This window comes from Pleurodeles waltl, chromosome 7 (assembly GCF_031143425.1).
Source record: "Pleurodeles waltl isolate 20211129_DDA chromosome 7, aPleWal1.hap1.20221129, whole genome shotgun sequence".
In the NCBI taxonomy this organism is placed as follows: Eukaryota; Metazoa; Chordata; class Amphibia; order Caudata; family Salamandridae; genus Pleurodeles; species Pleurodeles waltl.
The window spans coordinates 679839789-679866539 of record NC_090446.1 but is presented as its reverse complement, the minus strand read 5'-3'; the positions used below and the strand labels follow the sequence as shown (position 1 = coordinate 679866539).

Sequence of the window (26751 nt, the reverse complement as noted above, 5' to 3'; positions counted from 1 at the left end):
CCCTGGAAGCTTAGGCTTGTGTGTGTGGTGATTTTGTGGGCTAGGTGATTCTCTCTAATGGGCATGCTGTAGTGATGGGTGTCCATGCAGGTCTGTGATGGGGGTCCATGGATTGGTGTTACATGCAGGGCTTAGTTTTGGGATGGATGGGTTGTGATGGTGGGGTGTATGTGAGGTGGTGGAGTGATGGGGGTGAGGTTAGGGGCTAGGAGTTTGTGTTGGCATGCAGGTAGGGTGGTGGATATAGTAGTAAAGATTTGACTTACCATAGTCCAGTCCTCCTGCTACTCCTGCGAGGCCCTCGGGATGCATTATTGCCAAGACTTGATCCTCCCATGTTGTTATTTGTAGGGGAGGAGGTGGGGGCCCACCACCAGTCCTCTATACAGCTACCTGGAGAATTGCAACCATGGAACACACCTTCCCACGTAGGTCGTTCCACCTCTCCCTGATGTCATCCCTTGTTCTTGGGGGCTGTCCCACGGCGTTGACCCTGTCCACGATCCTCCGCCTTAGCTCCATCTTCCTAGCAATGGACGTCTGCTGCACCTGTGATCTGAATAGCTGTGGCTCTACCCGGATAATTTCCTACACCATGACCCTTAGCTCCTCCTGAAAACCTGGGGTGTCTTTGGGGTGCCATGAATGTGGTGTGAGTGATATGTGTGAGGATGTGTGCGGTGATGTGTGGGGTAATGTGTTGTGGTGTGTGGTGTGAGGTGCATGGATGGTGTATGGGTGATGGTGTTATGTGGCTCAGATTGAGTGGGTGCTCCTGGCTTGTGTCTCTCTGTGTCGGCAATCTTTTTTTCAATGAAAGGGTTGTGGGTAATGTAGGTGTGTGTTTTATATTGGAATCGGTGTGTGGGTGTGGTGTGTATGTGTGTCAGGTGTGTGTAGCTTGAATTGTCCAATGTGGTGTAGTTTTGTAAGTGTGTGTGTGTATTTTGAGCGTGGCTGTGTGTCTCGCCAATGGTTTACCGCTGTTGAAAGACCGCTGCTTTGATTCGTGGGTCCTAATACTGTGAGCGTATTCCTGTTGGCGTAACGGTGTGGGTTTTGGTACTGCCAATTTATCACTGACCTTTGGTCTGGCGGACTTGTGTGGGTGTCTGTATAGTGGCGGATTTCTCAGTGTGGGTCATAATACCCGTAGCGGAATACCGCCGCTTGTAGGAGGCTGGCCTGGCTTATAGTGGGTACCTTGTGCTACTTACACCTTGTTCCAGGTCCAGTTATCCCTTATTAGAAGATTAGAGGTGTTCTAGCAGCTTAGGCTGATAGAGGTAGCTATAGCAGAGCAGCTTAGGCTGAACTAGGAGACATGCAAAGCTCCTACTATACCACTTATATCACTCAGAGTTACTAAAAATAAAGGTACTTTATTTTAGTGACAATATGCCAAAAGTATCTCAGAGGATATACTCCCTTAGGAGGTAAGTAATATACACAAGATATACACACACAACCAAATCAGGTAGGTAAACAGTTAGAAAAGTAGTACAAACACTGTAGAACACAATAGAATGCAATAGGAGAGAATAGGCCTAGGGGCAACACAAACCATATACTCCAAAAGTGGAATGCGAACCACAAATGGACCCCAGGCCGAGTATAGTGTGAAGAGGGTCACTGGGATTGTAAGAAAACACTAAGGGTGTCCAAGATACCCCACCCCAAGACCCTGAAAAGTAGGAGTAAAGTTACCCTACTACCCCCAGAAAGACAGTAAAGTCGAGGTAGGGGATTCTGCAAGAACAACAACTGACTGCGAAGCACTGAAGATGGATTCCTGGACCTGAGGACCTGCAAAGGAAGGGGACCAAGTCCAAGAGTCAAGCAAGTGTTCGGGGGGGCAGGAGCCCACTAAACCCCAGATGAAGGTGCAAAAGTGCTGCCTCTGGGTGAAAGAAGCCAAAGATTCTGCAACAAAGGAAGATGCCAGGAACTTCTCCTTTGGTCAGAAGATGTCCCAGGGTGTGATGGAGGATGAAGAGTTGTTTCCACACAGAAAGACTGCAAACAAGCCTTGCTAGCTGCAAGAGTCACGGTTAATTCAGAAGATCTGAGCACGACAGTCAACTCAGCACAACAAAAGGGAGTCCCACGAAGTCGGAGTCCAACTCAGCGATTTGGGCAATGCAGGACGGAATGCTGGGGACCTGGGCTAGGCTGTGCATGAAGGAAGTCTTGCAAAAGTGCACAAAAGCCCTAGCACCAGCAGTTCACGCAGTGCACAAGATTACTGTCTGCCGTGGGGAGGCAAGGACTTACCTCCACCAAATTTAGACAGAAGGGCCACTGGACTGTCGAGGATACTTGGACCCAGCTCCTGTGTTCCAGGGACCACGCTCGTCAGGCTGAGAGGGGACCCAGAGGACTGGTGATGCAGAAGTTTGGTGCCTGCGTTGGCAGGGGGAAGATTCCATCGACCCACAGGAGATTTCTTCTGAGCTACCAGTGCAGGGTGAAGGCAGACAGCCCTCAGAGCATGCACCACCAGGAAACAGTCGAGAAAGCTGGCAGGATTAGGCACTACAATGTTGCTGGTAGTCTGCTTGCTCCTTTGTTGTGGTTTTGCAGGCATCGTGGAGCAGTCAGCAGTCGATCCTTGGCAGAAGTCAAAGAGGGAAGTGCAGAGGAACTCTGGTGAGCTCTTGCATTCGTTATCTGGTGAGATACCCCCAGGAGAGAACCTAAATAGCCCTCAGAGGAGGATTGGCTACAGAGAAAGGTAAGCACCTATCAGGAGGGGTCTCTGACGTCACCTGCTGGCACTGGTCATTCAGAGGTGTCCATTGCACCCTCACACATCTGCATCCACAATGGCAGAGGTCTGAGACACACTGGAGGAGCTCTGGGCACCTCCCCTGGGAGGTGTTGGTCAGGGGAGTAGTCACTCCCCTTTCCTTTGTCCAGTTACGCGCCAGAGCAGGGCTGGGGGGATCCCTGAACCGGTGTAGACTGGCTTATGCAAGGAGGGCACCATCTGTGCCCTTCAAAGCATTTCCAGAGGCCAGGAGAGGCTACTCCTCTCAGGCCCTTCACACCTATTTCCAAAGGGAGAAGGTGTAACACCCTCTCTCAGAGGAAATATTTTGTTCTGCCTTCCTGGGACTGGGCTGCCCAGGCCCCAGGGTGGCAGAAACCTGTCTGAGGGATGGCAGCAGCGGTAGCTGCAGAGAAAACCCCGGAAAGTTAGTTTGGCGGTGCCCGGGCACTATGCTGGAGACCCGGGATGCATGGAATTGTCACCCCAATACCAGAATGGTATTGGGGTGACAATTCCATGATCCTAGACATGTTACATGGCCATGTTCAGAGTTACCATGGTGACGCTACATATAGCTATTGACCTATATGTAGTGCACGCGTGTAATGGTGTCCCCGCACTCACAAAGTCCGGGGAAATTGCCCTGAACAATGTGGGGCACTTTGGCTAGTACCAGGGTACCCTCCCACTAAGTAACTTTGCACCTAACCTTCACTAAGTGAGGGTTAGACAAATAGGTGACTTATAAGTTACTTAAGTGCAGTGTAAAATGGCTGTGAAATAACGTGGACGTTTTTCACTCAGGCTGCAGTGACAGTCCTGTGTAAGAATTGTCTGAGCTCCCTATCGGTGGCAAAAGAAATGCTGCAGCCCATAGGGATCTCCTGGAACCCCAATACCCTGGGTACCTAGCTACCATATACTAGGGAATTATAAGGGTGTTCCAGTGTGCCAATCAGAAGTGGTAAAATTAGTCACTAGCCTGCAGTGACAATTTTAAAAGCAGAGAGAGCATAAACACTGAGGTTCTGGTTAGCAGAGCCTCAGTGATACAGTTAGGCACCACACAGGGAACACATACAGGGCATACTTTATGAGCACTGGGGTCCTGGGTAGCAGGATCCCAGTGACACTGGCAAAAACAAACATACATACTAGTAAAAATGGGGGTAACATGCCAGGCAAGATGGTACTTTCCTACACCTCTGTCACCGTATGTTGTCAGCCGTCAACACAGCGGTAGGCGGCATTTACCGCCAGGGTTGTAATGAGGGCCTAAATGTTCTGGGAGTAGGTCTTTAGTTCAACAATGCTTATACATGTGAAATGCTCTGTCATTGCACCTTTGCAATGAGACCGCATGAGATCTACAACTAACCCCACAACTCTTCCATTAACTGTTTGCACCTAGATAATTTGAGGTTGCATTCACCCCTATCCTTCCCATACCCTTACACCCACTGAACACTGTAGTGTCCATTCATGACATGAGTACATTATAACAAATCTATAGATAAAATAAATGCAATTTTAATTAATAATTGTCCCTTTTATTTATGTTAATTGTAAGTCTACATAATTCCTTTTGTCGTCAACCGATATACAGTATCATTGTCACATTGATCATCTGCACATGACAGTTTATGCATCATGTTAATTTACATACTAATAGTTTGACTGTAAAGTGATGCACTAAGAAGTCATGTTACCGTGCATTCAATCTAGACTAGATGCTAAACCTAGGTGGTATCATAAAAAGATAACATGTTTGAAGAAGTAAGCTGACGTTTTGTTATAGTTTAGAGTTTAAACTAATATTCTGCATTGTAACAATATCGAATTTCTAATATTTAGTGTTTTAAATGGATGTGCAAAAATAGAGAAATGCACTTCTGTGCCATATTAATGTAATTGTATTGACAAAGTTATTTTGTTTCAAAGTTACTATAACATGAATTTTAATGAATACTTATTAATGCTGAATGTATTAGTTTGCATTAAGGTGCTTGTGACGGGCTGGCCATATCTCGCCCGCACATGAGCCTGACTTGTGCTGACACTACCGGGGCTGCACCGGAACAGCCCGGCATCACCACCAATGAGCGGCCAGCTTTAAACATGTCGCGGGAATGAGGGCGGTTAAAGGGGTCGGCAGTAGTAGGGAGAGAGGAAGACGTCGCGAGAGGAGACTGGTGGAACGAAGTACGAGGAGGCGAACGGACGGAGGAGGGAGACCCATCGAGAAGAGAGAAGTTAGATTCCGTGAGAACAGTTCCTTCCCAACCGACGGGAAGTGAACAACCCAGCGACTGACGGAGGTCCAACACCGCGGTAGACCGAGAAGACTGAAATGCCGGATCTCGCCACGCTTCTGGAGAAGCGTGGCATTTCCAGGTGTGTGGGGAAACTGCCCTGAGGGTCGGGAGGACGGGAGGGAGAAAGACTAAAAAGGGGAGGCACGATATTATCACGGGGAGAGGTGGCACCGCGTGAGGAAAGAGCCTGTATTGTAACAAGAGAAGTGACAAGGTCACAAGTAAAACAATAGGGAAAGCATACCCTTAGAAGATATAGTGCAGAAGCAAAAGAGAGATAAGAAAGAGGAAGTACAGGAAAAGACTGAGACAAGACTCGCTGGCAAAAAGGTGAAAAAATGAGAAAAACCCCCGCAGTCCAAGGAAAACATAGGAAAAGAAAGGAAAAGACAGCAGGAAAAGGAAAGAATGAAACAAGAAGAAGGAAAGACAGGAGGAGATAGAAAAGGAAAATACAAAACGAGGGAATCAAAAATCACTTACCAATATCTCTCTGTTTCTCTCCACATGCTCTTCCTGGGAAACCTATGAGAAGGAGGGAACAAGAAGAAGAGTGAGGTCAAGGAACCTGCATAACACCAACAAACAAAATCCAGAAGAAATAAAGAGGAGAACACACTAACCACAAGAGCATACTTTCAATCTATAACCAATTAATACCACTTATATACCTGACGACCGACTCCTGCGTGCTTAATGCCCTTCAGTATCGCTACAAGTGGTGTCAGAAGTGGGATCTAGAGGAACACACAAAAAATGGAGGAGAAACCAACCATGGCAGATATAATAGCCCAGCTGGCTGAGGGGCAGCGTCACCTACAACTTGTATGGGAACAACAGATGAAAGAAGCCAAGGAAGAACGTGAGGTTTTACAGACAGCACTTAAAAGTCAGGCGACAATCATAGCAAACAACCAGCTGGTGCACAAAACAGCCCTGGGGAAGCTTACAGACACAATCGCACATACAAAGGTTCATCCAAATGTATCAAGTAGTGTACTACAGCGATATCAGGAACAAGAAGATCTGGACTCTTTCTTCACAAATTTTGAAAGAGTTGCCAGCAGGGCAAACTGGCCAGAGGATAAGTGGGGCCAGTATATAGTGCCACTACTCACAGGCCATTTACAGGCCACTTATCAAGCTATTAACCCCAGTGGCACTCTCCCTTACAGAGACATAAAGAAAACCATCTTGGAACGTGTCGGGCTGGACAGTGAAAGCTACTGCACTAGGTTCTGCCAAGTTAAGTGGCAGCATCAAGAGAACCCTCGCACCTTATACTACAGAGTCCAGCATGCAGCAGGGAGATGGCTACACCCGACCGAAAAAAACAGGGAAGAAATGTTTGATACTATAGTCCTTGAACAGTATCTGGATGCCTTGCCTTCCACAACACGCAACTGGGTCTGACAACATCTGGGCCTGACTAACGAGACAGCCGTAGACCTTGCATGTGCATATCATAGAGGCCCGGACTTCCGTGCTACAGCTAGCAGACCTCCACTTCCCTCCCCTGTCCAACCTACCATAGCAAAAAGCACCACCCATCGACCTGTGCTGATATGTGGCCCAGAACGTTCCCAACCGGCACCAACGGCGACTCCCAGCTATCCGGTCACAGGTCCCCAGTGCTACCACTGCTCGGAAGGGGGTCATATCGCTAGACACTGCCCACAAAAAAGGGATACTGAGGAACCCATGGAGATTGGGTTGACAAGAGGGCGGGTGTTCTGGTCCGGAGGGGAGAAACCAAAGTACACCCTGTCTGTCTTAATCAATGATGTGGAAAGAACAGCCGTAATATACTCAGGGTGTAGTCAGAGTGTAATCAGACAGACGCTAGTATTACCAGGTCAAGAGGATCCACAGGCCCAGGTCTTAATAGCATGCATACATGGCGACCAACGGTATTATCCAGTGGCCACCATACAATTAAATTGGAGAAATAATAATGAGACAATATAGGTGGGTGTACTTTCCCATTTGGGCGAGGATATCATCCTCGGAACGGTCTATGAAGACTTCCCCTCTCTCTTAACCAAAGCAGGACATGAACATATCCTTAGAACCTGGTGGGAGGGGGTACCTATTGAAGCTGGTGTGGAGGAATATAAAGAACCCCATGTTATCCTCAGTAGAAAACAGAAAAGGGAACAGCGTCACAATCATATACAGAAAGACCTGAAACGTGATATTCCCTAAACAGCCAGTAGTTTTGTACCATTACAGGAGATTTTCGGCAGATCAAAGCGAGGATCCCTCCGTGAAACATGCATGGCATCAGGCGTCTCCGGATGATCAGGTGGTAGGTCCCAGGTTCCTATTACAAAACGATCTACTGTATAGGAGGCCCACTACGACAGGAGGGAAAGACTTACAAATAGTTGTGCCCAGAAGCCATCGACAACAGGTGTTACACATGGTGCATGGGGATAACGGGGAAGGGCATCTGGGCAGGGAGAAGACGGAGGAAGCAGTATTACGACGCTTCTATTGGCCGGGAGTGTTTGGGGAGATCCGTAAGCATTGTTCAGAGTGTCCAAAATGCCAGCTCTATAACCCATCTCCACACCGACCAGTTCCCCTTCAACTCCTTCCTATCATAGACACCCCTTTTTCCAGAGTGGGGATGAATATTATCGGGCCCCTCACACCCTTCATCAGGGGACTACAATATGTGTTGGTATTGGTGGACTATGCCACCCGGTATCCAGAAGCTATTCCCATTCCCAGCATGCACACGAAAGCCATTGCACAAGCGATGATAGAATTCTTCTCCAGGGTAGGGTTTCCTAAAGAAATACTTACCGACCAAGGGACCCCCTTCATATCCAGACTCATGACAGAGGTGAGCAGAACACTCGGGGTGAAACAAATCAGAACATCTGTTTATCACCCTCCAACAGATGGGTTGGTGGGGAGGTACAATAGGACAATTAAATCCATCCTCAGAAAAAGCATTTCCAAGGCGGGAAAAGATTGGGAAAAAAAAACTACCTCTTGTATTATACGCCATACGTACCCATGTTCAGACCTCCCTGAGACATAGTCCCTTCAAGTTGTTGTTTGGTAGACAACCCCGTACCCTGCTCAAAATGTTGGCTGAACAGTGGGAAGAAACAGAAGAAGAAGTAAAAGACCTCTTAACGTATACACACGACTTAAGAGAAAGTCTCCATACGGTGTGGGAAGAAGCCCATACCACTTTGCAAGACGCCCAGCTGAAACAGAAACAGGTGTTCGACGCTCAAAGTGTGTTTCGTAGTTTAAAGGTAGGAAACAAGGCGTTAGTCCTACTCCCTAATAGCAAAAAAAAATTGTTGGCCCGGTGGCAGGGGCCTAATGAGGTGATTGAACAAATCAACCCCACTGCCTATAAACTAGCAATCCCACAAGGAACCGGAAGGGAGCAGATCTACCATATTAATCTCCTTAAGAAATGGCAAGAGCCCTCGTGTGAACAACCCGTCAGGTATATTACACGCGATACCACAGAAGAGATTCCCTATCCCTCCTTCCCCTCCAGAAACCCCTATGGGACTCAGACCCCATGGATAAACCCCGTACTCACAGAACCCTGTCGTAGCCAACTCACCCACTGATAGACAAGAACGCAGACGTCTTCTCTAAGTGTCCTGGTAGAACAGTTCTAGTGCAACACCCCATTTGGCTTAACACAGATAAAGTTTCCCGGGAGCGACCTTATCGTATCCCAGAAGCCAAGAAGGTGATAATAGAACAGGAAGTCCAGTCCATGTTAGAGGCCAGCATTATTGAGCCGTCAACTACTCCCTGGTGTTCCCCAGTTGTACTAGTACCCAAGCGGACGGAAGCACCCGTTTCTGTGTAGATTACAGACGGGTTAACGAACTGACCCACTTTAATGCATACCCCATGACACGTATTGATGAACTGATTGAGAAACTAGGCCAAGCCCAGTATTTTTCCACCCTTGACCTAAGAAAAGGATTCTGGCAAATACCCATGTGACCAGAAGAAAAAGAAAAAACTGCCTTTGCAACCCCTTCAGGACTCTACCAATTTATGGTCCTTCCCTTTGGGCTTCATGGGGCACCAGCCACTTTCCAAAGACTCATGGACAGAATCCTACGGCCATATCATCAATATGCTGCAGCAAATCTTGATGATATTGTCATTTAGAGTAGGACATGGGGAGACCAAATGAAACATTTAAACAACGTTTTACAGGCATTGAGAACAGCTCAGTTAACTGCTAATCCGGAGAAATGTTGGTTGGGACAAACCAGTATCAAGTATTTGGGCTTTGTCGTGGGGAAAGGCCAGGTCAGACCACAAGTAGAGAAAATAGAGGCCATCATGAACATACGTTTTCCCAGGAGAAAAAAGGACGTTAGAGCCTTCTTAGGTTTGGTGGGCTATTACAGACGTTTCATTCCCCAATTCTCCACTTTAGCAGAACCTCTTACTAACCTGTTACAGAAGTCGTGTCCCAATAACCTCGCCCCTCCCACTGAGTCAGAACGACAAAGCTTTGACCAACTGAAAGCCACCCTAACTTCGGGTCCAGTATTATGTTGGCCAGATTTTCAGAAGCCCTTCATTTTTCAAACAGACGCCCCTGATGTGGGTCTTGGGGGCGGTACTTTCCCAGACACAAGGTGATGGGACACAACATCCCCTCCTCTATATCAGCAGGAAGCTCCTACCGAGGGAAAAACACTATCCCACAATTGAGAAAGAATGCTTGGCGATAGATGGGCTGTAGAATCACTCAGATACTATCTCTCCGGCAGGTCCTTCACTCTGGTTACCGATCATGCTCCCCTCACCTGGCTCGCTTACAACAAGAACACCAATTCCTGTATCATGAGGTGGTTCCTTTCTTTACAGCCTTTCTCCTTTCAGATTCAGCACTCCCAGGGTTCCCACATGACGAACGCAGATTTCCTGTCCCGATATCCAGCAACGAGCGTCTCAAACAGCCGCTCTCTAGGGGGAGTGTATGTGACGGGCTGGCCATATCTCGCCCGCACATGAGCCTGACTTGTGCTGACACTGCCGGGGCTGCACCGGAACAGCCCGGCATCACCACCAATGAGCGGCCAGCTTTCGACATGTCACGGGAAGGACGGTTAAAGGGGTCGGCGTCGGCAGAGGTAGGGAGAGAGGAAGACGGCGCGAGAGGAGACTGGTGGAACGAAGTACGAGAAGGCAAACAGACGGAGGAGGAGGAGACCCACTGAGAAGAGAGAAGTTGGATTCCGGGAGAACGGTTCCTTCCCAACCGACAGGAAGTGAACAACCCAGCGACTGACGGAGGTCCAACACCGCGGTAGACCTGGAAGACGGAATGCCGGATCCCGCCACGCTTCTGGAGAAGCGTGGCATTTCCAGGTGTGTGGGGAAAATGCCCTGAGGTTCGGGAGGACGGGAGGGAGAAAGACTAAAAAGGGGAGGCACGATATTATCGAGGGGAGAGGTGGGGTGGCATAAGGGGAAGAGCACTTACTGGCACAGTAACAAGGCACTGCATAAGGAAAAACAGCGATATACACATAAGAAGTAACAAGGCACCGCGTAAAGGAAAGTGCCTGTATTGTAACAAGAGAAGTGACAAGGTCACGAGTAAAACAATAGGGAAAGCATACCCTTAGAAGATATAGCGCAGAAGGAAAAGAGAGATAAGAAAGAGGAAAGACAGGAAAAGATTGAGACTAGACTCGCTGGCAGAAAGGTGAAAAAAAGAGAAAAACCCCGCAGTCCAAGGAAAACATAGGAAAAGAAAGGAAAAGACAGCAGGAAAAGGAAAGAACGAAACAAGAAGAAGGAAAGACAGGAGAAGATAGAAAAGGGAAATACAAAACGAGGGAACTAAAAATCACTTTCTGATATCTCTCTGTTTCTCTCCACATGCGCTTCCCGGTAAACCTATGAGACGGAGGGAACAAGTAGAGTGAGGTCCAGGAACCTGCATAACACCAACAAACAAAATCCAGAAGAAACAAAGAGGAGAACACACTAACCACAAGAGCATACTTTCAATCTATAACCAATAAATACCACTTATACACCTGACGACCGACTCCTGCGAGCTTAATGCCCTTCAGTATCACTACAGTGCTGTTTTAATTCACATGCATAACCCTAAGTGAGGCCTGCTAAGCCCTCTATTTTGTGACTGTGCAGAAATTGTCAAGTCATCTTGCTAATGTGTACTTTTCTTTTAGATTTGGTACCCAAGAGGAGACTAGTTTAGTAATAGATGTCTATTGTCTTATGCACAGATATTTTGTAGATCCGACCTTGAATAGGGAACATCTTGAACTGTGAACTAGCAATTTAAACATTTGTTTCAACATTGCATGGAAGTATACAGCTGGATGCTGTTCTCATGACAGACTTGGAAAAACATGATGTTTCAAACTGGAGTCACATGATTGATTTCTATTGGATGTTTCCCCTTTAATGTCAGGTGGACTCACAATTTGATGAATCAGCTTTCCCTGTGAACTTTAATATACCATTCCCCAATTGGACTTGGAACAGGAGCAGACTTTACATTCCTGCATGCTGAACGGCTTGAACTCCTTGAGGTTTTGCCCTATGTGCCCTTACCCCTTTGAAATGCCTTGCTGAGAGTTAATTTCCCTCAACCCCCAAAAGACTACTGACTGAGCTTCTAAATGCTGACATCTTCCTTTCCTTTTTCACTTACCTTTTGCCCACTCTAGTTTGTGACCTGATGCCCCAAATTTCCTTTACAAATTATTTTTGTCTGGTTTTGTGTATTTTGTGGTTTGCCTACCTACCTTCCATCAAGCACATTCGTATACCTGATTGGCTAATTCATAGGGTTTACCCTTGCCCAGAGAACTGTATTCAGATGAACTAAATTGCTTTAATGCTTGTTAAAACTGACCAATGTTTGTTTTCTTTCCACAAGATCATTTCATTGATTTTCTGTGTTGTCTTTATTGAATACCTGCTTCTCTTAATGTTTATTCGCCTTAACCTGTTTCATGGTCTAGGACAACACTTCGTGATACTGTATCTTTCTAAGTTTGTCTTGAGAATTGTCTACATGTCTTTGAGCTTAAACTTGTAATAAAACTCCTTAACTTTATTGTTGACTGGAGTTTTCCGTGTATGGCCACATGGGTCATACTGTGTAAGGTAGTTAGTTTGTATTGAAATTTGTTGTTTGCTTCTACCACACCCTTTTGCTGGTACCAAAGATCCATTGAACTTGTCAAGTATTGATTCCTGTGATGGATGAAAATGCTCCAGCAGATCTGATAACAGACTTATGGTTTGTCCCATAAAGGGGGAGAACCATTTGAGTATAGTACAAGGGAGATAGGATTTGTCCCATGCGATTGCACATTTCAAATTGTGCCATCCCCAACTTAGGTCCCCATGGTTCGTTCCGTAGATTGATGAAGTTCCAGCGTTGTTCCTGTAGGAGTCAAATGTGTGAGAATTAATAGCATTTTGCACTTATATTGCTTTTGGCCTGAAGATTGAGGTAAAGTATGATGTTGTGAAGTGTTTTGCGGAGTCATCGTACTCGGGTGATTGTGGCTCTTGTTGCTAAAGAATGTCTGCAGTTGTTGTTGTTGTTAATGGGTCTGTCATGACCTAAGATCCATGGATAACGTACATGTGTAGAAGACACTTGGTTAATTATTGTCTGCATTGAGGTGTTTGGCATGAGATGTCATTGACAGAGCCAATAGTTTTCCTTTAATTAGTGTAGGTTGTGGTTGGCATTAAGTGAATCCTAAGGGTGCATGGAGGATCTGTACCACCCGGAGTGAGAACTGATAATCAATGTTCACTCGCCGTATAATTGTGAAAGCTACAACAGGAAAGTGTATCTCCATAAAACTTTGGACTGTTTGCATTCCTACCCTTTAGTGCACAGACAGGTTGTTGGTTTTTGCTCACAATATTTTGCATTAAGCTTGTGTGAGCGATTGCGCGAGAGACAATTCCGAAGCAACTGCATCACTGAAAGAAGTGAGTGTGACATCATTGTGTTTCACACTGGAATAGGTCAGTTGGTGTGAAGCCACATTGGTATTGGTGGGCAGTGCCACAATGCTGTTGGTTGAGAACATTGAAAGAGAAGAATTGTGGGACTGAAGTTGAGTGCAATCGAAAGTCATTGTAATTTATTGTATTTGATTGAAAATGAAATCCCTCAAAGCGTTAAAAAGTACATTGAAAGAAGATGTATTTGTTCCAGTTAGAGAAGGCATAGAGACCCCACCAGAAGGTACTCTGGGTCACTATGTGTCATATGTAAAAGGATTTCATGCATGTTGTTGGCTTAAACAATGGTGCAAGATTACTGAGAAAGAAGCTGCTTTAGCATTTCCCTGTTATGGAACTTTTAACCTAAGGATTCTAGATATTCTGAGGCAAGTGCTTTATGAGAAGAAACCACCTCCAACACCCGGACAGTTTGAAGCCCTTAGTATTTGGGAACTCACAGTATGTCACAAAATGACAACCAAATATGAGAACAGAATGCAGAAAGCAATAAAAACACTTGCTGAGGCAAGATGGGATGCAGAACAGAAACTTTGGAGAGCAGACATATTTGAGGGAGTCAGAATGTATCCAGCTATTTCTAGTGAAGATGGAGAAAACACTGAACCAAAGACTAAGAGAGAGACAGGAAAAGCAAAAAACATGCACTTAAGAGAAAAAGACAGAGACATATGGGAGTGATTCAGATGATGAGTTTATAAAGCAGATCTTGTTTAATTGTCTGCCTCTGTACCATTCAGCTGAGGAAGGAGCAAGAAGTGAGGCTGCCCAAAATGGAACCCCGAATGTACCTACTGCTCCAGTTGCGCCAACCCAAATCACATAGGCCCTCATTACAACCCTTGAGATAAATGCCGCTTACCGCCGTGCCCACGGCTGCCAAGATACAGTGGCCGCGGTGGTAATCCTCCACGGGTATTATGTCCCACATAGATAATACCGCCAATATACAGAGACCCACACAAGTCCGCTACACCAAAGGTCAGTGATAAACTGGCGATTGCAAAACCCACACTGTTAGGCCAAAAGGAATACAGCCACAGTATCACGACCCACAAATCAACACAGTGGTCTTTCAACAGCGGTAAACCATTGGCGGTACACACGGCCGTGCTAAAAATACACACACTCTTACAACACTACACCACATTGGACAATTCAAAATACACACACCTGACACAAATACACACACCACACCCACACACTCACAACACTATAAAACACACACCCACATTACCCTCAACTCTTTCAACGAAAAAAAGAGACCAAGCACAGAGAGACAAGCAAAGAGCACACACCCAGCAGAGGCACAGATCACCATCACTCATACACTATCCACGCACATTACAGTATACATCCCAACACATCACCACACATCACCTGAAACATATCACTCACAGCACATCCATGGCACCTCAAAGACACCCCAGGTTTTCTGAGGAGGAGCTAAGGGTCATGGTGGAGGAAACCATCCGGGTAGAGCCACAGTTGTTCAGATCACAGGTGCAGCAGACGCCGATTGCAAGGAAGATGGAGCTATGGCGGAGAATCGTGGACAGGGTCAATGCCGTGGGACAGCATCCAAGAACCAGGGATGACATCAGGAAGAGGTGGAACAACCTACAGGGGAAGGTGCGTTCCGTGGTTTCAAGACACCAAATTGCTGTACAGAGGACTTGCGGTGGACCCCCCCCACCTCCTCCCCCACAACCAACAACATGGCGATCATGCATCCTGAGGGCCTGGCTGGAGTAGAAGGAGGACTGGACTCTGGTAAGTCAAATCTTTACTACTCTATCACCCACCCTACGTGCATGCCATCACAAACTCCTACCCTCACCCCCATCACTCCACCACCTCACATCTACCCCACCATCACAACCCACACATCCCAATACCAAGCCCTGCATGCAACACCAATACATGGACACCCATCACCACAGCATGTCCAGTAGAGAGACTCACCCAGCCCACACAATCAGCAATCACACAAGGCCAATGCGACAGGGAAACCACCATTATATAAGGGAAAGACACCCATTGCACAAGATGGCACACACAGATACAATAACAATGCATTTGCATCACAATAGGACCCCTACCCCACATCACCGGAGAGGAGGTGCCAGCTACATCCAGTCCCCCCACAGAAGAGGCCCACAGTGATGACAGCAGCTCTGCATGCCTGGATCACGATGACCAACCTGGCCCATCAGGGACCTCTGGACCGTCGGTTCCCCTGCCACAGTCCCAACCCACCATAGAGCCTCCCCCCACAGGAAACACCACCACAGCACCCACCCATTGGACCCATGCCACTGTCCCCAGGACACATCAATCAGCAGTGTGTCCACCACTACAGGGACCCCAGGCAACCCCACAAACACAGGATGATCAGGGACCTGGGGTCAGTGGGCACACAGTTCAGGGGACAGAGGCACAGGATAACAGGGAAACTGGGAGGACTGCTGTGCGACAGGGGGAGGACAGGCCAAGGGAACCGACCCTCTACGAGGCACTTTCAAACATCACGGGAGCATACCACCATTCCCAGGAGACCATGGGCACGGTACTGGCCAAGCTTCAAGAGACCCAGCTGCTGCAGGAGGGACAGTACCAGAGGATCAGGGAGGACCTCACAAAAACCTACACCATCCTGGTCACCATTGCAGGGGTACTGGCAGACATGGGCAATACCATGAGGGAGGCAGTGGCACAACAAAGGGCCCCTGACGCTAGCCAAACAGATGAACAGCCTTCTACCTACACCGGCGCTAGGGGGCAGGAGGCCCTGCCACAGGACCAACTGGCCACCAGCACCCCACCCCCTGCAGAAGGAGAACCACCCCGCAAACGGTCCCTGCGATCCAGGCAGAAGACAGAGGCCTCAGCACTGATGGCAGCCATTGTCCCTGTGTCCAGCCTACCCCCTCCAACTTCCACTACCCAGACCCAATTCCCTCTATCTCAGCCAATCCCAAGCACACCTTCAGTCCAGCAGGCACACACATCAACACACAAAAGTGGCTCAGGAAAACATAAGCACCACACATCATCACACAGGCACTCACACAAGCAGCATACCCATGGACACATACCAACATCCACTTCCTCCACTGTGTCCCCCTCCTCCTCTTCGTCCTCCTCCCTCCCAGAAGCATCTCCTCTCACACCTGCATGCACTACATCATCAGCCACTGCCTCCATCACCAGCATGCCCATCAGAACACACCCCTCATGAGCAATCACTACCCCCCACAACCATGCAAAAGTCCCCTGTGTTCTCTCCCAGTGTGTCTGTGAGCCTTCCTCCCGAAGTATACAAACGCAGGCACACACCCACTCAACAGCCATCCACCTCACAACAGCCATCAGCCAATATACCTTCACCCAAACTCAGAAGAGGAACACCTCCTACAACCACTACCTCTTCCTCCACTCCCACACCCCCTCCATCTTCCCGTCCCAGTGTGTCAAAAAACCTTTTCCTGGCTAAAGTTGACCTCTTCCCTACACCTCGCCCCCCCACCCTTCCACTAGGGCGAGGATTACTAGATCCCAGGCCAGCACCTCAGCCACAAAATCGGCTTCCGCTGTTGTCCCTGCAAGTCCACTGCCGCAACAACAGTCACCAGCATCCTCCCCAGTGGTCAGCCGTCCGAGGCTGCTGGAGATGGCCTGGTGTCTCCCTCCACTACTACAGACACCTGCACCACGAGCAGCACCGGCAGCATGTCCGCCGCGGCCACCCCCGCAGCCACCGCTACCTGCACCGCCATAAGTAACGCCACATGCCCAGCCGGTGCCACTACATCGGACATCAGCATCATCCCCAGTGGGCAGCCGTTCGAGGCTGTAGGATACATCCTGGACCCTGCACACACCACAGCACTGGCACTACCAGCAGTTTGCAGCCTAGGTCGCCACAGGATGGAGTGTGTCTCTGCTAGTGGAATAGTACAAGCAGACGGAGAGATTTGTGAAGCTTTCAAAATGTTTGTGGGAGGATTTGAATACATTATTTGACATGTGGTTCCGAGTGATTTGTGTACTGAATTCAAATCAATGTTGATTAGCCTGACTGTCAACCTCCAAGAGATCCAGTAACAAGCGCACCATCTGAAGAAGTGATGAAAAGGTATTACAAGGTGATTACGTTTCTGAAGAACAAGGTGCCACCAAAGATATTGATTGGCAGAGGATTGACAGGACAACACAGGAATCGAAGGAGTCGATTCATGCATACTATGAAAGATTGTTGCAGGCTTTCAAACATTTCAGTGGTACAGAAACCATAGAAGTTGAAGATATGGGTCATTTTGTGTTCAGATTTGTGCAAGGATTGAAAAAGGTCACAATTAGATGATTCAGCAGCATTTGATTTGTTGGCAGAGCAAATAGATTGATGCAATCCTGTGGTTTGCAAAATACTCCAGCGATGAATTGGAATTGAAGAAGAAAAAGTTGAATGAGAAAGTCGTGGGCCTGCAATTGAAAGCAGCACAGAAGGCTAGTCAGAGTCCGCAGATGATGGTGAATACTGGTGACACGCAAGGAGGACAACAGCAAGGAACTAATGTCATTCGAGGTAGAGGATGTAGTGTTAAGGTAGATCAGACTGGTAGTGTTGTTGGTGTCCAGGCTTTGAGGAGTATCCCCTTAATAACATGAATAATGAGGTACAGAATACTGGAGTTGCTCAAGTACAAGGCATCAATCAGGTTTAACTGCAGAGACGTCAAAGACCCCAAGTGCAAAGTGTAAATGTTCCCCAAGAACAACTGATGCAGATACACCAAGCGCCAATAACTCAGCAGCAAATAATTGTTCCCCAACCTAATCTAAATTAAGTTGCAAATGCAAATGTGAATCAGCTAGCATCACAGTTTCCTCTAATGGACCTGAGTGATGAGGAATTTATAGAGCTTCTTCAAACAAATAGTTCAGAAGACGAGAATTACATGCTAGGTGCATCCTTAGAAGTAGATCAAATTGGTCCCTATAAAAATTATAATGTAATGGGTAATTTTTGCTTGACACAGGGACGACGCACTCTCTGGTCCGAACAGCAGAAGTACCACATTAGTCTCTTTCAGAAAAATTAATCCAAGTACTAGGAGTTGAAAATCAACAGTTGACCAACCCTGTAACAGACTTTGGGGGTCATTCTGTCCCTGGCGGTCGGTGATAAAGCGGCGGCCAACCCGCCAACAGGCTGGCGGTCCAAAAAATGGAATTCTGACCCTGGCAGGAACCGCCAACAGAGCCTGCCACTTTAACACTCCGACCGCCATGGCGGGACACACAAACAGCGCGGCGGTCACCGCCAACAGGCAGGCGGCAGACAATGTACCGCCCACTCTATCACAACTCACCAATCCTCCACCTTTTCCGGGGCAGGAGCCCCGCCGATAAAAACACGGCGGAAACAGACTACAAATGGGAAAACGCTCACCTCTATACACTCCACGAGGACGGAGGACAGCATGGAGCCCGAATTGAACATCCTACCTGCTCTCGTCTACCTGCTCATCTACCACGAGTACGAACTCCGGCGCAGACGACAACGGTGAGTACCGCACCTACGACACAGGGGAGGGGGGGAGGAGGAAGGGTTACGGGCACACACATACGCATTACATCCACCCCCCAACTATCTACACACCAATGCAGAGCACCAAGTCAAAGTGACCCCACCCAAACCCCCCGGAATAACGAAAAGATATGATTAACGTGAGAAACAACATTTATGTAAAAAATAGGTTCATTGAAGACATGGTAAAATAGGAAAATGATGCAAAAAATTCCAAATGTAAACATTGCGTATCCGAGAAATACAGGCAGAAAGTCCCGCACAGTCACAGAAATTGCAAATGTCCGTGGGCCAAAGTGTATCAACACATGAGACCTGAGTCCGTTGGAGAGAACACTGTAGGGGCATCAGATGACAAAACTACAGGCACCTCAGGGGGAAGGGAAGGGGGGGCACCACAGCCACATGAGTCCACGACGCCAGATCCAAGAAAGGGCCACCATGCCCACTGTTCAATCCTGGGGAGTGCAAAGCCACAGTCTCTCAAGTCTCTACAGTGGGTGGCTTGCCCACTGCCATATCCTGGGGAGTGCAAAGCCACAGTCTCTCAAGTCTCTACAGTGGGTGGCTTGCCCACTGCCATATCCTGGGGAGTGCAAAGCCACAGTCTCTCAAGTCTCTACAGTGGGTGGCTTGCCCACTGTCATATCCTGGGGAGTGCAAAGCCACAGTCCATCAAGTGGATAACAGTCTCCACAGGCAATGGAGGAGGCAGGGTGGCCCGAGTGCAGCGTGAACATTATCACGACACAGAACCGGCACTGTCATTGGGCCAGCGGTGCTTGAGACGGCGGGGCCCAGCGGAGCGGTGCTTGACAGGAAGGGCCCAGCGGAGCGGTGCTTGAGACGGCGGGGCCCAGCGGAGCGGTGCTTGACAGGAAGGGCCCAGCGAGCGGTGCTTGAGACGGCGGGGCCCAGCGGAGCGGTGCTTGACAGGAAGGGCCCAGTGGAGCGGTGCTTGAGACGGCGGGGCCCAGCGGAGCGGTGCTTGACAGGAAGGGTCCAGCGGAGCGGTGCTTGAGACGGCGGGGCCCAGCGGAGTGGTGCTTGAGACGGCGGGGCCCAGCGGAGCGGTGCTTGACAGGAAGGGCCCAGCGGAGCGGTGCTTGAGACGGCGGGGGCCCAGCGGAGCGGTGCTTGAGACGGCGGGGCCCAGCGGAGCGGTGCTTGAGACGGCGGGGCCCAGCGGAGCGGTGCTTGACAGGAAGGGTCCAGCGGAGCGGTGCTTGAGACGGCGGGGCCCAGCGGAGTGGTGCTTGAGACGGCGGGGCCCAGCGGAGCGGTGCTTGACAGGAAGGGCCCAGCGGAGCGGTGCTTGAGACGGCGGGGGCCCAGCGGAGCGGTGCTTGAGACGGCGGGGCCCAGCGGAGCGGTGCTTGAGACGGCGGGGCCCAGCGGAGCGGTGCTTGACAGGAAGGGCCCAGCGGAGCGGTGCTTGAGACGGCGGGGCCCAGCGGAGCGGTGCTTGAGACGGCGGGGCCCAGCGGAGCGGTGCTTGAGACGGCGGGGCACAGCGGAGCGGTGCTTGACAGGAAGGGCCCAGCAGAGCGGTGCTTGAGACGGCGGGGCCCAGCGGAGCGGTAATTGAGACGGCGGGGCCCAGCAGAGCGGTGCTTGACAGGAAGGGCCCAGCGGAGCGGTGCTTGAGACGGCGGGGCCCAGCGGAGCGGTGCTTGAGACGGCGGGGCCCAGCGGAGCGGTGCTTGACAGGAAGGGCCCAGCGGAGCGGTGCTTGAGACGGCGGGGCCCAGCGGAGCGGTGCTTGACAGGAAGGGCCCAGCGGAGCAGTGCTTGAGACAGTGGGGCCCAGCGGAGCGGTGCTTGACAGGAAGGGCCCAGCGGAGCGGGGCCTGTCTTGGCGGGGCCCTCTTCAGCGGTGCCTTCCTGCACGGCGGGGCCCTCTTCAGCTGTGCCTTTCTGGACGGCGGGGCCCTCTTCAGCGGTTCCTTTCTGGACGCCGGGGGCCTCTTCAGCGGTGCCTTCCTGCACGCCGGGGCCCTCTTCAGCGGTGCCTTCCTGCACGGCGGGGCCCTCTTCAGCAGTGCCTTTCTGGACGGCGGGGCCCTCTTCAGCGGTGCCTTCCTGCACGGTGGGGCCCTCTTCAGCGGTGCCTTTCTGGACGGCGGGGCCCTCTTCAGCGGTGCTTGTCCTGTAATTCCAGGGAGTCAGACCTGGGCAGGACTCCCTGCTCAGTCGCCCTTGCTTGACCCTTCGGTGATGGTGTCCTGGGCCCTTGGGTGTCCTCCCTCACCCCGGGATGGGGCTTGTGGGGCCCTCCTGGTCCGCGCTCCTGCTGCCTGACTTCTCCGCCCTGCTGCCCTTGCCCTCCTTCGCTGTTACTCTCTGGGCCTTGCCTCCCCTGGATGTTGTGGCAGGTGAAGTGGCCGAACTTTGGTCCTTGGGGGCAGCCGTGGCACTCCTCTCACGGCGGCCCCTCACTTTCCGGGTCCTCTTTCCAGGGGGGGGGCTGGCTGTCCCCTTGCTGCTGACCGATGTCTCACTGCTGGCAAAGGGGGGCCTCCAAAATCCATGGACTACGCTGACACGTGAACCCGGGCTGGTGGTGGCTGAGGTGCTCTTGGGACTCTTAGCAGATGGAGGGGGTGGGTCAGGTGAGGGAAAGAGGTCAAGATTGGAGAGGTAAAACTTTTTAGGACCAAGGTAAACGGTAGGTGCAGTGGTTATGGGAGTGGAGGAAGAGGAGGTGGTTGTAGGAGAGTCAGGTGTGCTGTCCTTGGGTGAAGGTGCATGGGCTGCAGGCTGTCGTGAGGTGGTTGGCTGTTGGGTGGGTGGCTGCCTGCGTTTGTGTGTCTTGGAAGAGGGGGTGACAGACACAGTGGGAGAGGACACAGGGGACGTGTAAATGGCAGTGGGGTGGTGACTGCACGTGTGCGGACTGTACTGGAGGGTGTGCTGGTGATGGAAGTACTGGCTGTTGGTGGTGTGCATGCAGATGTGAGTGTAGACGTCACAGGGAGGGAGGAGGGAGACGAGGTGGTGGGGGACACAGAGGTGGTAGTGGCTGTTGGCATGTCTGCATCTGGGTGTTGCTTGGGTGAATGTTTGTGTGATCTGTGGTGCTTATGTCTGGATGAGCTGCCCTTGGGTGTTGAGGTGTGTGCAGGCTGGTCTGATGGTCTGGATGGGATAGGCAGAGGAACAGGAGACAGAGACAGGGTGGAGGCAGTTAGAAGAGGGAGGCTGGAAACAGGGACAATGGCTGCCGTCAGTGCTGAGGCCAGAGAATTGAACGATCATTGATAGGCAGACTGACCCGAATGAATGCCCTCCAGGTATGCATTGCTACGATGCACCTCCCTCTCTACCCCCTGGATGGCATTCAAAAGGGTAGTCTGCCCAACAATGATGGTCCTCAGGAGGTCAATGACCTCCTCACTGAGGGCAGCAGGGGTAACAGGGGCAGGGGCTGAGGTGCCTGGGGCGAAGGAGATGCCCACCTTCTTGGGCGAGCGGGCACGGAGCGTAGGCTGAGGGGCTGCTGGGAGGGCGGAGCTGGTGCGCTGGGTGGCGGCTGGACCTGTAGAGGCGGGGGGCACGGATGTTGCCGCCACCGCTAGGGAGCTCCCATCCGAGGACGTGTCGGTGTTGCTGGTTTCACCACGGGTCCCCATTGTGAAGCTCCCCTCGCCCTCCGTATCACTGGTGGCCTCGGTGTCTGTGCCATGGCCCACCGGGGCCTTGTGAGTCGCAGCTCCCTCGTGCTCCGGTGCCAATTCTCCTCCGCCTGATGATGCTGATGCACACATGCACAAGAAGATAAAGAAAAAGGGTGGGGGGAGACATAAGAAAAGGTTGAGTACATGCATTGTCAACACCGTTGGCGGAGAGGACAGACACAGGAGCCTCATGCACTAAGCCGCGCAATCGGGGTACACTACTGAGTACTTGTGACTGGGCCAACAGGTCTAGGGACAACAAACGCGCACATGGGTGATGCAGGACCATGGATAGCTGTACCTGTCACCGTACAGAGGTGGGGGGCGGGGGCACAGGGACATGGCTAAAGGAGAGGAATACAATACAGAAAGCGCCCTGGCCTAATGTCACCCACAGCCCTCCTCCCCCACCCAGGCACCCCCACTGCGCGTAAAGATAGCTGAATGTGCTGGTACTCACCCCCTTGTGTCTGCTGTGATGTCGTCACGCGCCCATCCAAATCGGGGTAGGCCACCGCCAGGATCCGGGACATCAGGGGGGTCAGGGTACGACTGGCACCCCTCCTATGTTGGGAGGCCATCCCCAGCAGTGACTCGGCGGTCTTCCTGGTCCCGCGGCGGATGTCCTCCCACCTCTTGCGGCAGTGGGTGCCCCGTCTGTTGTGGACCCCCAGGGTCCGGACTTCCTTGGCGATGGCACGCCAAATGTCGATCTTCTGATGGGCGCTGACCTATTTGACATGTACAGGGTGGAAATTGGAATATCATCAATTTTCCGCATGATAGATGCGATTGGCCCACCCTCCCCAACCTTGCCATGTGGCACATGCTCTCATCTGTCGTGCCTTGCACTCGTCATTGTCCCCCCACCCCACCATCTTACTTCCACCATACACAACCCAGGCATAGCCCATTCAACATGCACACAGTGTACTTACCTGTTGGTCTGGAGGACCGTAGAGTCGCGCATACTGGGGCAGGACCCCATCTACAAGTTTCTCCAACTCTTCTGCAGTGAAGACAGGGGCCCTTTCCCCAGTCGCAGCAGCCATTGTATCTCCCAGACCGAGGTCACAGCAGCACTTGCAGTATAGGTCCTCTCCTGTGGATGATCAGGTCTCGAGTGATTAACCAGAAAGAAAATGGCGGTCACGCCCGCGGCGGCGCGTACCGCCGCGGTGCGTTCCGCGACCGCCGGCGCAGCTAGTCATTGGCTCGTGAAACCCATAGGGTTCGATGATAACCAATGCGGCTTTGCGCCACGGTCTTCGACCGCCTACCGCCACGGTGTGTCACGCCAGCGCATTGACCTCACATCCCACTGTCACACTTCTCAGGTCAGGCAGCCGCCATTACAAGGGACCACAGGGCTTAATTACTACTGCGTCACACAGGCCTAGGCCTTGCATTGCCACTCATACAAGCCATTCAATGCATTGAGAATCGTGTACTGTGCAAGCTGTAGTTACGTACCTGCGGGTTGCTTGACTTTGTGCTCCATGTTGTCCTTCCTAGGCACCGTCCGCTGGGACTTGCGAGGAGAAGGATGAATCCTCCTGTGTACCGACCGCTGGTGGACCTGTCGACAATGGAGGAACGTCATATAATACTTCGCTACCGACTTGACCGAGCCACTATACATGAACTGTGTGCCCAGCTGGAGCCAGCACTGATGTCCCCCATCCGCCAACCCACAGGAATTCCCCCTCTGGTGCAGGTTCTGTCAGTCCTCCATTTTTTGGCAAGTGGGTCTTTTCAGACAACAGTGGCCATGTCATCAGGGATGTCTCAGCCTATGTTTTCTAAGATTTTGTCCAGAGTGTTGTCTGCCCTGACGAAATACATGGGGAGCTACATTATTTTCCCTGAGGAGAGTGATTTGGCCACTGTGAAGGCTGACTTCTATGCCCTTGGACATATCCCCAACATCATTGGTGCCATTGATGGGACCCATGTGGCCTTAGTACCCCCAAAAGACGATGAGCAGGTGTACAGAAACAGGAAAAGTTACCATTCGATGAATGTCCAGGTGGTCTGTTTGGCTGACCAGTACATCTCCCATGTAAATGCCATGTTCCCTGGGTCAGTGCATGACACGTATGTTATGCGAAATAGCAGCATCCCTTATGTTATGGAACAGCTACAGAGACACCGTGTGTGGCTAATAGGTGACTCTGGTTACCCCAACCTGCCTTGGCTACTGACCCCAGTGAGGAATCCCCGGACCAGGGCAGAGGAACGGTACAATGAGGCCCATGGGCGATCTAGGAGGATCATAGAAAGGACCTTCGGCCTCCTGAAGGCCAGGTTTAGGTGCCTGCATATGACAGGGGGATCCCTAATGTACTCACCCAAGAAGGTGTGCCAGATCATCGTGGCCTGCTGTATGCTTCACAATCTTGCATTGCGATGCCAGGTGCCTTTTCTGCAGGAGGATGGTCCAGATGGTGGTGTTGTAGCAGCTGTGGAGCCTGTGGAGAGTGAAGAGGAGGAAGACGACGGGGACATGGACAACAGGGACACAGTCATACAACAGTATTTTCAGTAGCACCCAGGTAAGAATCCCCCACGGCATTTTACATTTACTTTTACATTTACTTCTGGCCTCCTGCATCTCTACTTTCTGTGTTTCCCCCCAGTTCCTTTCAACTGAATTGTGACTTTCCCTTGGCTTTTCAGAGCTGTATGACCCACTGCGTGACTTCTGGTTTGTTCGGCCATGGAGTAAAGCACATTGACATTGGTATGTTGTCATCACAATGTAACTGAACATTTTTGAACCGTTATGTGTAATACATTTGTTAAGAATACAAGCAGACTCCTGAGTGTTTTAAGTGCAATTAGTGATTCATTTAAAGTGCTACATATAGGTCCATGATAGTAAAACGGTGATGGGTGGGGGTGGAGTGATGTCCATGGCTGAGTCCAGTTCTCGGTCACACAGGTGCATTGTCCATATGCCTGTGGAAGGATGGAGCAGGGGCAGTTCAAGGTTGGACAGGGTGACGATGTGGGACAGTGGAATGACATCCGGGGGGATCTTAGGCTGGCGGGGGTCTTGGCATCCTACTCTGTCTTCCTTTGTGATCTCAGGCTCCTCTTGCGGGGTGGTTGATCTTCAGCAGGAGGTGGGGTTCTGGTGGCCCGTCGTTGTGTGGGGGCCTCCTGTCCACTAGCGCCGGCGGAGGTGGTAGGCTGTTCCTGGTCCGGGCTGGTGACAGGGGCCCTTTGGGGTGCCACATGGTCCCGCAATGTGGTGACTATTAGGTTCAGGGCCTGGACGATGTTCCTGAGCTCCTCTCTGTACCCCATGTACCGTTCCTCCTGCTGTGCCTGGATCTCCTGGAACCTGGCCATTACCGTCACCATCGTCTCCTGGGAGCGGTGGTATGCTCCCATGATGGTGGTGAGGGCCTCTTGGAGAGTCGGTTCCCTGGGCCTGTCCTCCCCCCCCTGTCGCACTGCAGCCCTCCCAGTTGCCCACTACCACTGCCCCCAGGTCCCTGCTGTTGTTGGGGTGTTGGGTCAGCCTGGGTGCCCTGTAGTGGGGGACACACCACTGATTGACCTGTCCTGGAGACAGAGGCATGGGCCCGCTGGGTGGGAGCTGTGCTGATATTCCCAGAGGGGGTTAGGTCTGCTGTGGCCTGTGTCTGTGTGTGGGGAACCGACTGTCCAGAGGTCCCCGATGGTCCGGGCTGGTCATCAGGTTCCAGGTCGACAGAGCTGCTGTCCTCACTGCCTGTTCTGGGGGTGGGATGGACATATCTGGACCCTCCTGGCCGTTGTGTTGGCGTTCGGGCCCTGCAGGGGTGAAAGAGTATGGTTATTGCTTCTGTGTGTTCCATGGTGTGCGATTTGTGGGTGCCCTTGTCCCCCAGTGCTGGCATTCCCTTGTGGCAGGAGTTGTGAGGGTGGTTTGTGGGGGGGGATGGGTATGTGCAGTGGTCATGCATAGGTGATGGGTGTCCATGGTTTGTGTTGACATTCAGGGTTTGGTTTTGGGTTGGGTGGGTTGTGCTGGTGAGACATTGGCAGGGAGGATGCGTGCTGGGGGGTTAGGGGTGAGGGTGGGGGTGTGGGTTGGCATGCTGGTGGTTGGGGGGGGTGGAGTAGTTGAGACTAGACTTACCAGAGTCCTTTCCTCCGCCTACTCCAGCGAGGCCCGCAGGATGCAGGATGTTAAGGACCTCTTGCTCCCATGCTGTGAATTCGGGAGGGGTGGGTGGTGGTCCGCCGCCAGTCCTCTGCACAGCGATGTTGTGTCTGGAGACCATCGACCGTACCTTCCCCCGTAGGTCGTTCCAGCGCTTTCTGATGTCTTCCCGGTTTCTGGGATGCTGTCCCACAGTG

At 51.0% G+C, this 26751-nt stretch overlaps 1 long non-coding RNA gene across 1 annotated transcript in view; it reads right to left on the bottom strand.

The window, feature by feature from the left end:
- Nucleotides 1-26751, bottom strand: part of LOC138247302 (uncharacterized) — a 192487-nt gene that overhangs the window by 138060 nt on the left and 27676 nt on the right. Inside the window, exon 2 of the long non-coding RNA XR_011194422.1 lies at nt 5572-5613. This is a non-coding gene — a long non-coding RNA (uncharacterized lncRNA). The remainder of the gene's footprint in view (nt 1-5571; nt 5614-26751) is intronic.